We start from the raw sequence: 13138 nt of genomic DNA on the forward strand, positions 1-13138 counted from the left end.
AAAATAATTTTGGAAGATAGAAATACTGCATCCATTTAGAGTAAAGGGTAGGCATAGTTATTGTCCAGTATAATAAAGATACTAACAACTTATGAAACATTATAAGAAATTTAGTTTCTCAAGGTTTGGGATTCCCCTTTCTATAATCCAACTCATGTTTTATTTGACCTGTGGGAATCAGGGCTTAGGGAACTGGAAAAATACTTTTGCTGGTAAAAATAAAATCCTGTTATCTCTGATCCAGGAATCATGTGTCTTCTACAAGTATCCATAAAGCTGTGGCAGGCTAAATTGTGAGCTCACAAACAGCGTGAAGATTCCAACCTGTACCATTTCTTGCCTGTTCAGTCCCACTCCACTCTCCCATTTCTTCAGCTTCCTGTGATGGCAATGTCATGGCATGTAAAATGAACTTGAGGTCCTATCCAGGCCTCATAGAGCCAAGAGTTGGCTAATTAAGGAGAGGGATAGGAACCCTGGGGGACTACGGCTGTGCTGTAAGACTGGTTGGAGTTGGGAGCTTTGGGAAGAGTAAGAAATATGGGCAGAACAACTGTCCATCGTGTCATCCTAGGACCTGACATCCTCAACAAGACTCCCAAAGCAAAAGAAGTCAAGGCTCAATAAATGTAATAGCAAATTAAAAAGCTTATTTATAACAAATGAAACAGTCAAGAACATGAAGAGAAAGCCTTCAGAATGGGAGAAAATCCTTGCTACTTGTACCTCAGACAGAGTATTAATCTACAGGATATACAAATAACTAAAAAAATAACAAAACAAAACCAAAACAATCAATAATTTGGCAAAGGACCTAAACAGACATGTTGCAAAGGAGAAATATGATTGTCAACAAATATAGAAAAAAAATGTTCAACATCTCTATTAATTAGGCAAATACAAATTAAAACTAGACTGGGATTCTATCTCATTCCATTCAGAATGGCAATAATTAAGAATATAAGTAACAATAACTGTTGGTGAGAATGCTGTGAGAAAGGTAGTCTCATACATTGCTGGTGAGACTGCAAATTGGTGTAAGCACTCTGGGAAGTAGTATGGAGATTCTTCAGAAAACTTGGAATAGAACCATTATTTGACCCAGTTATCCCACCCTGTGGTATATACATAAAGAACTTGAAATCAGTGTACTACAGTGACACAGCCACATCAGTGTTTATAGAAGCTCAATTTACAATAGCCATGCTATAGAACCAGTATAGGTGCTCTTCAACACATGACTGGACAAATAAAATGTGGTATATATACACAATGGAATACTACTTAGTGATAAAGAGTAGTATTACTAGCATTTATCAGTAAATGAATGAAAATTGAGATTATCATGCTAATTGAAATAAGCCAGTCTCCCTCCCCCCAAAAAAGAATACAAATCTTCTCTCTGATATGCAGATGCTAACACAAAAAAATGGGAGGTAAGAACAGGAGTTCATTGGATTACACAAATGAGAATGAAAGGAAGGGCAAGGAGATAGGAACAGAAAAGACAATAGAATGAATAAGACATAGGTTTCCTATGCTAATATGTGAATACATGACCAGTGAAACTTCACATCATGTATAGCCTCAAAAATGGCATCCTAATTAGAATGAGTTATACTCCATGTATGTGTAATATGTCAGAATACACTCTACTGTCATGTATATCTAAAAATAAGAAATAAGAAATTAAAATCCTTTATTTTATTTTAACCCTTCTAAATTTGGAAAAAAAAAATACCTGGGCAGAGGAGACAGCAGAGGCCTCAAGATGGCATGTCCTGAATGGACCTTCTGGCCTCTTCCCTGTATGTAAAAACAATACATTTCAGTCCCTGTCACCACCCGAGGGCTGGTCAGCCTGCGGTGTATTCACCCCCTTTGGGGCAGGGACCCTGTTTTCTCCAGCACTCCATGCAGTAATTGGCACACAGTGGGTATTTAATAAATGTTTTCGGATGTAAAGAAGAAATTTTAGGTAATATAAATGATGCTAATGACAACAAATATGGTGAGCTAAACAGTTGGGTAAATAGGAACACTTCACCACTATGGCATGCCAAGCATAGTGCCAGCCTTGCCCAACTTGATCAATAGTATACCAGTTAAATGTCCCCAATATGAAAATTCAAAATGCTCCAAAATCTAAAACTTTTGAGCACTGAATTAATGCCACAAGTAAAAATTTCACACTTTATGTGAGGTCCTAAAGCAGGTGCACCAAAAATATAATATGCACTTATTTGGGGTCTATGCATAAAATGAGTATATGAAATAAAAAATAATTTTAAATGAGTTTTTAAAGTAAACATCTTATTTTAATTAAGTACAGATGACAAAAGAATGCATTTTGATTCATTGTACACAACTGCAGCACAACTTTTTATTTCTCTAGTTGTACATGATGTAGAGTTACACCATATGTGCAGTCATACATGTACTTAGGATAATGATGTCCATCTCATTCCACCATCTTTCCTGCCCCCATGCCCTCTCCCCACATCTACCTCCCCTTTACCCCATCAAAGTTCCTCCATTTTTCCCATGAATCTCCCCCCTTATGTATCAGTATTCACTTATCAGAGAGAACATTTGGCCTTTGCTTTTTGGGGATTGGCTTACTTTGCCTTGCATAATACTCTCCACCTCCATCCATTTACCTGAAAATACCATATTTGGAATCTCATTGTGTACATGCTAATATTCCAAAATCTGAAATGCAAAACATTTCTGGTCCTAACATTTTGAATATAAGAAACAGCCCATGTTAGTAGATTGCGATATTAGTTTTCACCTACTTGTAAATGGTAGAGCCAGGACTTAAGCTCAGGAAGACAATTCCTGAGAGTCTAAGTGCCTAAACACTACATGATGACTGCTGATGCTAAGAGGAGAATGGTTGGAGGGGGCAGTTTTGGGAACAGGAAAATCGGGTAGCAACTTATAAGCTAAGCATGATTCCATTAGGATCATCATGGTGACCACTTCTTGAGGACCTACTATGTATCACCATCTTCTTCCTTATTGCTTACAGCTATCCTGTGAGTTGCTTGGCATTGGCTAACTTTTTTGGGGGAAAATTAAGTACAGAGAAACAGACCAAATTTGCTTAAGATCACATGGCTAAGTAGTGGATCTTCAGAATTTGTACTCAGATCTGTTAGACCTCAATGTCCTGAAATCTTAAAGGAAACTATGGTTGAGGTGGAGTTCTAAGAGTTTGGGGTGACCTCAGGGCAAAGGGTTCCATAGGCTTGACTTTGGGACAAGGTTGGGAAGACTCAGGCCTTACACCAGGGAGGAGACAGTAGGATAAGAAGGATGAACCAGAAAAGTAGGTGCCTTTCCTGAACTTTCCAGCCAAGGGTATCCACCCCACTCTTGTGTCCCATCAGTTAATATTACAAAACAGAGAGATGGTGAGCATTGAAGCCAGATGAGACTTAGCCCAAATCCAGACACTGCTTCTTGCTGGCTTCTTACCAAACCTCTCTGAGCCCTGTATCTTCCGTCCTTTCAAAATCTTTGAAATTCACATAGACTTAATAGCTACATGGCACCTGGTATGTAGCAGTCCCTTGAACAACATTCATTTATTTATTCATTTCCTATTTACTGAAGCACCACCCTGTGGTGTCCCACCCCTATGACCTTGTCACCTACTGCTCCCCTATTTGCTGACCTGTAGCTCTCAGCATCTGTAATTTGCATCACTCCCAAACAATGCTTGGCAAAGTTTGAGGCACAAGTATCCCAAATCCCTTGCCCCTGTAGCAGGACAATGAGGTGTGTGTTCAAACTGGTTCCCTTGGTCTACCCCAGGACTGGGCTCCACCTGCACACCGGGCTAACCTACTGATGGCACATCCTTTCCTCCACTACCCTACTTCCCTACCTCACTCCCAGAATTTTCAGGAATCACCTAATCATGTTCCCTGCATTCCAGCTCTCTTCTCAGGGTCCGGTTCTAAAAGATGTAGACTCTACCATGTGCCATCCTGGAATTCATTCTGTGCCTACATTTTAGACAGATGTGGATCCTGCTGTTGGGGCACATAGAATAAGGCTATTTGAAGAGACAGAGGAATTTTTAAAAAGTCCAAAAGAATAAACCAGAGCATCTGAGGCCCCTCCTTCTCATTTTCTTGGCTTTTCAGAGGAACTTAAGGCTGGTCTCTTAGACACAGTTCTGGAAAGAACTGGATGTAACAAAGTTTCCCAAATCTTTCCTTGACCACTCAATGAATTATTTTTTAAAATAACTTTTTAGTAGTCCATGGACCATTAACTAATTAATTAATTTGTATGTGGTGCTGACAATCAAACCTAGTACCTCACACATGCTAGATGAGCACTCTACCAGTGAGCCACAATCCCAGCTCCATGTTCACTTTTGAAGCTCAAATTGCATATATATATATGCCAAGCCCTTAGCTTTGTTTCTATTTATCTGGTAAATATTCATTGAGCAATTGAGCATCCACTGTATGTTCTGGGCCACAAAGAGAGCAGCAAACAGATGCAGCTTCCGCCTTCATGGAGCTCGCATTCTGGTCTTCGAGGGAGATCAGACACAAGTAAAGACACATACAATAGAAATATAAGCGACAGAAAAGTTCACAAGTGCTGCTTGATGACAACTATGACAAAAAGAGTAGGATAAGTGAATACAGTCTGGACTGTGACTGATTTTAGGTAACATGTCTGGGAAGTCTTCTTGGGATGATGTTCATACATTTGGTGCTCAATAACAGATTGTTAAACACAGGAAGTAAACTCCTTATTCAGCCAGTGAATAATAGAACAGACAAGCAAGCATCATCAATTAAAAAGAAAGCCCATGAAGACTTTTCTAGAACTTTAAGATTTAACTTTCTAACTTGGTGCCACTGTGGAAAGGTATCCCTTGCTTTATTCATAAATCTGTTGGGTCCCCAACCCCCATATGTTTTGGGCCAATTGACAGCTCCAAGAGAAAGCCAGCATTAATATTTTATCAATACCAGTAGGACAACTGCCTGAATCATTGGGGTGCTATCTGAGGTCTCTGAAAATCACAGGTGTGGGCAAAATTAGGTCTCTAACAGATTCTGCAATGAGCCTCAAAACCAAGAATTCCAGCATGAGCTAATACTTCCTGCCTGCTCATTCTGTCAAAGGCACCAAGCCGAGGATGTTATAAGGGCCACACCATCAAGTGCACATTGACATTCTTATGTGGCTGCTATTATAACCTTATTCTTCAGAGAAGGAAATGGAAGTTCAGAGAAGGTTAAATAACATGTTCATGGTCAAACAGTGTCCACACAGTATGTTGAAGATGATGATGGAGCATGGCCATAAAGATGGGAGCACAGAGGAGGCATGCCTACCCAGCCCAGAGCATGTAAGCTACACCTACTGTTGGCTGTGGGGAAGGCTGAATAAATGTTAGTTTCAGGGTAAACTGAATACCCAGCCCCCACCCTTCCTTAGCCCTTGCTTTCTTGCCTGGTAGGCTGAACATCCAACCCCACCCTTCCTTTTAACAGTTTCACACCCTTTTGAACTCTCTATTTTGAAGCCCACTCCTGGCTCCTGTTCAGTCTTCCTGAAGGCAAAAGATGACATCCTTAGCTACTACTGCATGATCAAATCACTGTACACCAACAAGGAAGCTTACAGACCCAGAGACCTTGTTAGATTTAAACAGCATAGCAAAGAGATATAAAAACCTTCTCCTGTGATACATCCCAGATCATTTTCCTGGTCAATCAGACACCACCACAATAAAGATCTCTTGGTCACTCTGAGTGTTGTGGTTATTTTACTTTCACCTACCTCTGTGGGCATGACTTTTGAGCTGAGGCTGGAGAATGATGATGGGGAACTCAGAGATGGTGGCCAGGGAGGAAGGAGAGGGGATCTTTCCAGAAATGAAAGGCCTTGCAATTTGCTACAAATTAAAGAACTTCCTGGAGCTTCTGTTTTTCTGCAGGTGATATTGACCTAAATTTTTGTGTGGCTCAGGGGTCTTCATGTCAGCTCCTGACAAGGTAGGATGAGAGAAATAAAAATCTGTAGGAAGAAGATATAAAAGGGATGACAAGAAGATAAAATATTAAAGTTTTGTGTACTTTTCTGGGACTGTCACACCCCAAGCCATTTCCTTCCAGGTCTGTCTCTTTTAAATAACTGGGAAATCTCTCAATTTACAAATTACCAATAAATGGATTAAGAGAGAATATTTCAGGAAACCTATAATTTAGGGTATTTTTCAAGGTGATTTATCTGTTGGATAATGGAGATCATGTCACCTAAGGATCCTGAGAATGACTAGGCCAATATCATCCTTACACTCATCCCATGCCCACCCTTCACCAAATTCCTCTAACAGAGGTTCCAGGAATACCCAAGAGTCTCTCACTCTTGAGATGGTCCATTTGCACATGTATTTATTCCTTTCCTAAATAAATATCTTTGCCTCTACTGATGCATGCTGATATTCTTTTCTTCTTTGTACATCAAGGACACCATTTGTACTGACTTGAGTTTCCCCATTCTCCAGAAACTCCTTGGGACCCTCTTGCAGTGATAGCTCTCCTCCAGTGGTGGATTAGCTTGGACTGGCACTGCAGAGTCCATGGCTATGGAAGATTAGGGGTTGATAGCATCAATGAGGTGGCCAGCACACACTGATGCTGATACTGGCATCCAGAGCACTTTACCTGACTAAGTTGTACCCCCATGCTGGCCCTCGGGAGGGTTATGAGCTGTGGTTAGCATCTGAGTCAACTGCCACATGTATATAGTCCCAAGGACTGGCTATGTCCGGGCACGGTGGCACACACCTATAATCCCAGTGGCTTGGGAGACTGAGGCAGGAGAATCATGAGTTCAAAGCCAGTCTCAGCAAATTAGGGAGGCACTAAGAAACTCAAAAAAACCCTGTCACTAAATAAAATATTTTTAAAAAGTGCTGGATATGTGGCTCAGTGGTTAAGCACCCCTGGGGCTGCCTGTGTCCTCACCCCCTAAATTGCTTGGTTATCCCATCTTTCCTTCCCTTCAACTCTCCAGTTTGAGCGGCCACTTCTTCACTTGGGACCATATGTCTGCTCCCAAAGGCACCCCTCCTCTCTCTGCAAACCAACTCCCTACCCAAGTCAGAGAGATCTTTCTGAGGTTCAGCTTGACTATGTCAAGTTCTGAGTTCAAAGCACTTCAAAGTATCCAGTGTCTTCTGGATGAAGCCTAAGTTCTTTGGCATTGCTTGGCTCATTGATTCTCCAACCACAAATATTGATTGAGCACCCATAGTTGGTAGTGATGAGAGCAGATGACATGTTAGCTTCTCAGTGCACTTAGTTTTATTTTCTTTTTGGCTATGGTGAGTCTGGTGGACATGTCTATTAGTTGTATGGGTTCATCATTTACACCCTTCTTCTCACAACCACAGCCCAACTAGCTCTGGGGAACTTCCCTCCCCATTTATGTAACATCCTGGGGCTCTGTTTCCTGCCTGCCAGGCCCAGTTATTTAACTTTTTCTCAAAATCCTGGGGAACCTTTCCTTGAATTCTGCATTTTGCCAAAGTAAATTTATAATGCTTAAAACCAAAGGCACCTCATGGTGAGGCCATCTATCTCATATTTCAGCCTGAACTGAATCTGTTGATCTCTCTAGGTGCATTCACCTGCTTCTGCAGCCCACTAGGAGTGCATGGAGGTGGCCCCAGTCAATAGATCTCCCATTCTTTGATATTCAGCCAGTAGAGGCCATTGGCAGGGCAAAGGAGATGGGAGGACAGTGAGGGTGGGCTTATTCCTTCCTGAGTCTCTGCTAGCTAAGAAGAGCAGCTCCTTCTCTCCAGCTCTGCTTGCTGCTACCTTTCGTGACTCTTTGAGATTCTACATGGTCCCCAGTCTTGCACTTTTCTTTACTGTGTCCCTTGACCCTGACCACACTTGTGTAAACTGACCCTACATTAATTTCTCCTTGATGACACAGGTGAAGTTTGCATCCATCTCTTTCCAGGCCCCTAAATGCTACAGGGGGGACTCTCCCATAATCAATACTTGCTCAGAAGCAGTAGGGAGCTCTCCTGAGGCTCCCAGACTCCTGGGAGATAGGAGTGGGATGAAAGATCTCCTAAAGTGGCCCCAATGGGAACACTAACAAAAGACCTGCTAGAAAAAGTACTGAGCTATATGTGAGAAGACTGGGGTACACCATCTCCTAGGTTAGAGGACTGGAGTTCACCACTTCCTTTTTGTGTAATCTTTGGGGAAAATCATATCCTGTCTCTGAACCTCATCTTCTCATTTGTAATATGGGAATCATGATACAGGCTACCACACTGACTTCTGGAAGAGAGTTAATCACACCATGTCATTCATTCATCCACAGAGTACATTTCCCAGTGACCTTTGTACCTGGGTGAGGTCATGTGACTGGTTCTCACTAATGAAATGAAGGCAGAGGTGATGATATTAGAATAGACTTCTATTATAATAAGCCACTGAGATTACAGTGTCCACCAGTTACAGCAACTAGTACTACCTTAACTAACCTATGGCTAGAACAATGAAAGGAATCAGCAGGATTTTGTGACCAATGTGCTGTTGTGGAAAACAAGACGGAGATCTACAGTAACCTCACTGTACCCCATAAACCTGTATAATCATTATATGTTAGAAAATAAAGGAAATAAATTTGAAGGAAATCAGAAGAAAGATAAATCAGGATCATTTTTAATAAATAGATGTTCTAATCTCTAGAAGTCAATGGCACTAGGGAATAATGGAAGAACCCAGAGCCAGATGTTGTTCTACCCCTGCTTTAGGCAGATGACCTTACCTATCAAGCTTCTCTGTTTACTCATTCCTAGAGCAACAATGCCTGATATGTCTTGTTTTCTACATGAATCCCAGAGGAAGGAGAGAGGAGTCTCTCATTTGTAATCCTTTCTGGATGCAGAGAACAAGTTTTTTAGGTCCAGGGGATTGAACCCATGGGGGTTTAACCATTGAGCCACATCCCCAGCCACTTTTCTATATTATGTAGAGACAGGATCTCACTGCGTTGCTTGGTGCCTCATTATTGCTGAGGATGATTTTGAACTCGTGATCCTCCTGCCTCAGTCTCCTGAGCCACTGGGATTACAGGCATGTGCCACTGTACCCAACAGGAGAGAACACGTTTATATCTACTGTCTGATTATTCAGTTACCTTCAGGAGGGTAAATTATATTTAATCAGTATTTTTCAGTTAGATGACTTTTCCTTTTATTGAATCATGTTGACTCCTCATGATCTGGCACAATAAAGTATATTGGAGATCAAGAGGACTATCCCAAAGTGCCTGGGCTTCCAGGGCTTCTCTGATAAGTTACAGATATTCCCATTTTTACCCCGTATACATATTGCAGATTCACATCAGTTCCACATCCACTTTTTTACATATTGCCATACTAGTGTCTGTTGTATTCTGCTGCCCTTCCTATCCTCTACTATCTGCTTGAATCAAATGTATGAAATATAATATGTCAAGAGCTTTGTAATGTATTGAACAACTGATAATAAAAAATAAAAAAGTTACAGATATTCCAAGTATAATTTCTTCTTAACAACTATGGTGATATCTATTGTTTATTGACTTTTTCCTAGGGTTGCTGCCAAGTGTTTCACCTGCATTATCTTAGTTGACCCACTTATTATTTCACCAACACAGGGGCCATGTATTTCTGTGCATGTTTATATGTTCCCTGTCAAATGTCATGGCCAATATTATATTACTGAGGCTCATCCACTGAGTCTCAGAAATGAGAAAACATAAATTCAGGATGAGACCAGAAGCCTTCTTACTGCATGGAGTACTAACCACAGAGGCTTACTTAGTGGTTACAGATTACAGACTTTCTTGTCCACTTGTCCCATATTATTCCATATACCCTCCAGTCATTTCTCTTTCTGCCAACATATGTATCTTTCCCCTTGCTGTGTATGCACATGCAAATACTTTACAAATTTATAATTTGTTTTAAAAATATTTTTCCTCTTATTTAACTTCTAAGTTTTAGCTTGTGCAATTATGCAGGTGGAGTCCTTGTTTCCTGAGCTAGGAAAGATGTCAGATCTTTATTTTGGGGAGTGTGGGGTTGAGTGTAGAACATGAATGTTTGCAGTGCCCAGGAGACATCTGAGTGCACAGAGCAAGAAGAAATTTAAACATAAGGATTCAGGAGAAATCAGAGCTGGAAATGGAGTTTGGGGATTGATGGTCTAGAAGATGGTGTCTGAAGTACACAGTAGGTACTCAATAAATATTATTTCAGTGGGCACATGAATTGCCTCTCCCTTGCTCCTATGTAGTCTTTGAAAGTAGGCAGGTATAAGTTACCCTCAAGTGAGGCAATGTGCTGAAGAACCATCTATTTCTTCTTTTTTGCTCACTTTCACATTGAAGAGCCTTTCCACGCTCAGAGAAGCCTGAGAATTATATTATTCACTAGCTGAATAATGTAATTCTGATGGTTCTTAAAACTGCCTTCCTGCCTTGCTGGGGAAAACATGCCCTTGTTTACCATGCAGTAAGGACCACTTGAACACCTGCCTTTTATTCCTTCCAGAAGCTTCATCTAATAAGCTGGGCTTGAAAACAGTGTAAAAAAGGCAAACCTGGGCCTCACTTGCCTTTGGATGAGAAATCTTGTCTCCCTCTCTTGTCTTTAGTTTTGTTTTTGTTTTGTTTTGTTTGTTTAATCTGAGGAGTGTTTTGGAGAGGCTGCTGAAGAAGGTTCTGGGCATCATCTTGGCCAGGGGGAGATCAATGACCTCTAATCCTGGGATGTCTGAAGGACGCAACCAATTAACAAATCACAGAGTACTAGGAACATGCAACTGTTTTAGAAATGCACAGTTCTCTACAGGTGTCAGGTACTATTATAATACTATCATTCGCACCATCATACTAAAATCCCATCTCAGGCCAGGCCTGAATAACACCCCATATAGAGAGCTCACATTCTCTTAGATGGTTCTTTCTATCTCTGATTATTGCAAAATATCTTTCACATTCCAAGTTGAGATATTTACTGCTTGGACTTGTGTTTATTCATTCCATCTCACCCCGTGGGGTTTCTTCATCCCTCCCTTCTTCTTTCCTTCCTCCTCTACTTTTTTTCCTTTGCTTCCTTCTGTGATAAATGTTGAATATAAATAGAGAACCAACAACACACATGTCTACAGTAGTTTCCACAACCTATACAATCCACTTCCACACAGCACTCAATGATTTTCTTGAAACACAAGTATAATGGTGTCATCTGCTTTACTTCAATCCAAGTGTCTGTTTCCCTCATGATGGAATGAAATATGAGCCTCTGTCTGACTCTGTTATCCTCTCTCCAGCCTCCTCACCCCATGACCTATGCTCCAGCCAAATAAAATGACTCATTGTTGCTGGCTTGGGCCCCATCCACCCCTTCCCCAGGGCCTTTGGACAAACTCCTCTTCATGCTTGGAATACCTTCTCACTAGGTCTTTCCTTAAGTACTTCCCCTTAAGACACTGGAGTACATTGTTTCTTAGAGAAGGCATGGTCCCCCTAGTCTCCTGACTTCTCAGACAAGCAAAATGATCCAGCTGTGTTTCCAGAGTCCCTGATCTCACCTTCAAACCAGGATAGCTCATGCTCCTCATGAATCCCTGGTGTTCTGTTTATGACTTTTTTCATACTCCACAGAGATTCAACACCAGGAACTGTGGAGGGCACTGAAGGAGTACTGGGGAGAGTCTGGTCCTGGGTAAAAGTATACAAGTGGAGGGGAAGAGGAAGTTCTGTTGTCCCATGCCCAGTGGGGAGACTGCAGCTGACCACAGGATATTGTAGATTTCTAAGTACCTGAAAGGATGGTTTTGGAATGCTCTCACCACAAAGGAATAACTATATGAGGTGGTGGGTTTGCTCATTACCCTGGTTTCAAAATCACCAGGTGTTATGCATGGAAGAGTACTTGGTACACCTGAATTAAAGCAGGAAATCTAAACAGGAAAAAGCAGTTTCCAATACATAATAAATAATAAACACCACCTCTCCTGTCACTATGCCTCCAGTAATCTGCCTCTATCTCAGGACCCTGAGAGTTACAAACAACTAATGACTCCCCAGCTGAAGAAGGGAAAGGCTGGGAGGGGCCCCTGTGCACCCCAGCTCTGCTTCCCATGGTGCCTTGAATGCTGCCATGAAAACATCATTGTCCAAGAGAAGTATGGCCACTTCTGTGGGGTGCTCAGGCAGAGACCCCAGAAAGAGTCAAAGGGATGACTGTGGTATGTGTGTCTGTCATGTGTTCTGTGGATGCTTCTCACTGCAGGGTCCCAAACTCATGCTTGTCAGTAATGACACTGCCAGTGATGGAGGGCAGGGGCCGCCTGTAGGAGGCAGTGTGGTACAGTGGTCACCTAACTTATATGTCCCATCAAAATTCCCCAGATTTGAATTCTGATTTGACCATTTCTCAGTCGGCTGCCATGAGTCAAGTCATTGAACTTATCCATGCCTTAGTTTTTCTTTGTATAAAATGGTCCTGTTACATAAAAGTACCAGCTTTTGGAATAAGAATAGGACTTTGGTGATAAAAGGGGTATGTTCCATGCAGTGTCAGGTGTGGTAAGAAAGAGTTTGATAGACCTCAATTATTATCATTGTGCTGCTTTAAATTTCAGTTTAAAATTTTCTGCTCCCTACTCTGCTTCCAACCCTCTTGCTGGTCCTGGGAAGGTCCTTTCCCTTGCTAGGCCTCCCTTTCTGTTCTTGGATTCTCTTGCTGAGACCAGATGGGCAGGCTCTGGACAGGGTGTGTTACCTCTCAATGTTTTACACCACTTTATAATAAACTCTTTGCCTTACTTAATTTTTTTGAAAATGGTAAATAATTTTCTAAAAACTGTCCTCTTATTTCCAAGATGGATGAGTTCCTTTTTCCTGTATCTCTATAACTGTGTGAAATTATCTTTGTCATTTTCTGGTTCTATAATTGAACTGGGGAAAAATAAATGGCCTGGATTGCCTGTTCTTAGTGTTCAGTACAGTGCCTAGTAGCTAGAAACTGTGTAATAAATGTTTTGTATTCATTCTCAATTATTATTTAGGCTAG

This window comes from Urocitellus parryii, chromosome 7, assembly GCF_045843805.1.
Source record: "Urocitellus parryii isolate mUroPar1 chromosome 7, mUroPar1.hap1, whole genome shotgun sequence".
Taxonomy (NCBI): Eukaryota; Metazoa; Chordata; class Mammalia; order Rodentia; family Sciuridae; genus Urocitellus; species Urocitellus parryii.